The 2516-nt window shown below is 62.3% G+C and overlaps 1 long non-coding RNA gene across 1 annotated transcript; it reads left to right on the top strand.

Annotated features, from left to right (window-relative positions):
- The first annotated feature begins 278 nt into the window (after positions 1-278).
- Positions 279-2288, top strand: LOC136005422 (uncharacterized). Its single transcript, XR_010608773.1, has 5 exons — positions 279-362; positions 454-557; positions 1094-1199; positions 1334-1418; positions 1992-2288. It is a non-coding gene; the product is annotated as an uncharacterized LOC136005422 (long non-coding RNA).
- Positions 2289-2516: the final 228 nt, after the last annotated feature.

The following is a 2516-nucleotide window of genomic DNA, read 5'->3' as shown; positions in this document are numbered from 1 at the left end:
ACACGGGGGGGGGGGGAAGGAGGGAGGAGGATGATGAGGAGGAGGAAGGAGGAGGGAAGAGGAGGGAGGAGGAAGAGAGAGGGAGGAAGGCTCCCCCTTCCCCCCCCCGCCTGTCCCACGTGGCAGCGCCCCGACGGGGCGGGCGGGACGGTGAGAACAGCCCCCCTCCGCGGTCAGTGCCAACCCCCCCCCCCCGGCGGGGGGTGGGGCCGCCCCGGGCGGTGGCGGCAGCGGCGGCGGTGTTGGGGGGGGGGGGGGGGGGAGCGGCGATCCGCGCTGAGGGGAGGGAGCGGGCACCGACATCCGGGACCTCGGCTCGCCGGGCGCCGCGGCCGGACGGGGCGGACGGGTGCTGCCCGCAGGTGGGTGCTTGTCCCGGGTGTGTGTGTGTGTGTGTGTGTGTGTGTGTGTGTCCCGTCCCCCGCCCCACCGCCGCCTCCTCTCCGTCCGCAGCCCCCCACCCTCCACCATAGGCTCCCGGTGTGCGCCCCGCTGCACCGTCCCGCCCGTCCCGTCGCGCCGTGTCGGCTCCTGCCGTTTTGATTGCGGTGTAGACGGTAAGTTCTTCATTAAATCTATCTTTAAAGGCGTAATTACCAACACCCCCCCCCCCCCCCCCCCCGCCCGGTCACACCGTACCGGGGTTGGGAGCGGGGGACGGGGCTCGGGGTTCCCCATCTGCCGCCTTCACCGACGGGGACACACGGCGCGTCCCGCTTGTTCCCATCCCATTCCCCCCGCGCTCATCTCGCACCGCGGCGGGGTCGCCACCGCATCCCTTCATCCCCCTGCGCACCCCGGGACCGGGACCGGGACCGAGGGGTCGCAGCGCAGGCGGGTCCCGGACCTGCGGCAGCATTACGGAGGGGCAGCGCCGCTGTCACCATCACCACCGGCTTACAGGTCTGCTGTTCCCCCCTCTTCTTTTGTTTTAAATAAGAACTATTATTATTATTTATTATTTTAAATTATTATCATCAAATTCTATTTATTTTTTATACATTGTGATAAAACTTTCCGCTGGAGTTCCTGCTGCCTGCCTTACAGCAGAAGTGCGCTGACTTTCCAGCATCAGCTTTTCCTTCTAATCCAGGACCGGATCCACGGGGGTGACCCCATCCCATCCCATCCCATCTCCCCTCCACCTTGCGCCGCTGTTTCAGGATCCCACACCCGTCCCCGGTGCTGGGGACCACTCGGTGGGTTTCTGTTCGGGTTATTCTGCCTGATCCCGTGTAAGCTCGGCTGTGGCCGTGTCTTGGGTGCCACCTCGAGCGAGGCGTTGTCCCCGCTGATGCTGAAGAGCTTCACGCTGTATCATCGTGCCACTTAGGTTTTTGCCTGGCGCAAGATCTCCCCCCTGGATAACCCCGCTTCCAGCCTCCCCGGCGGCGGCAGCAGCGAGCCTCGGCCATGCGGTATGTCTGCCGGTTGTCTGCCGGCTGTGGGCGGGAGCGGGGATGGCTGCCCTCAGGATGGGGTGCATGAAGGAGGAGAGGAGAGGGACATGGGGGGCTGTCATACTCCCCTCATGCGGTGGGAGTGGTGGAAAGGATCCCTGGGATGGGCTCAGCCCCGGTATGGGAGCATCCCTGGGACCAGTTCAGTGTGGGGTGAGCATCCCTAGGAGGGCTCAGTGTGGGATGAAGACCCTTGGGATGGGCTTACCATGGGATAAGCACCCTTGGGACCAGCTCAGTGTGGGTTAAGCACCCCTGGGAGGGCTCAGTGTAGTGTGAGCATCCTCGGGATGGGCTCAGCATGGGGAGAGCACGTTTGGGATATGTTCAGTATGGGGCAAGCACCCATGGGATGGGCTCAGTGTGGGATGAGCACCTTTGGGATGGGCTCAGCATGGGGAAAGCACCCCTCGGACGGGCTCAGCATGGGGTGAGCACCCATGGCACAGGCTCAGCCCCATTGTGGAGAACATGGGGCGAGCATCCTCGCCGATGTGGATGCTGCATGGCCACCTCTCGCTCTGCCGGCAGCGGTCCTCGCATTCCAAACGTCCCCGCTGTCCCCGCTGCACACACCGTGCGGCAGGAGAGGGAGCTCTCACCGCACCGGATCGACAGGACGGGAAGCTGTGCGGGACAGGGGTCCCGGGGAGCCTCCTCTGCCCTAGGCAGGGGGAACCCCCTTCCTCTGAACCCCCCCCTTTCCCCAGCCCTCGCCGCAGCTCCGGCAATGGATTTCCTCCGAGCCCTCCTGCCCATATTGTGCTATTGATCGCTGAGCTGAACTTCCTCCTGAAATCATTAAAGCTTAAAAAATTGATGGCACAATAGAGCCCTTTATTAGCCACATAACTTTTCCGGCTTCTTTTCCCCCTTTCTTCTTAAATTATACTTTTTTTTAATTTATTTCTTTATAAAATCAACACAAATGGGCAGAGCCAGAGCTCAGATGTGCATGCTGTGTCCTCGGGCAGCGTGCCCTCCTCCACCCCAGCTGCCCATCAGCACAGACATGCTGGGATATTTATTAGGAAAAATGGCAAAGAAGCAAATCAA

This window comes from Lathamus discolor, chromosome Z (assembly GCF_037157495.1).
Source record: "Lathamus discolor isolate bLatDis1 chromosome Z, bLatDis1.hap1, whole genome shotgun sequence".
Lineage (NCBI taxonomy): Eukaryota > Metazoa > Chordata > Aves > Psittaciformes > Psittacidae > Lathamus > Lathamus discolor.
Note: the sequence above shows the minus strand (reverse complement) of the source record. Positions and strands in the feature narration are given on the sequence as shown.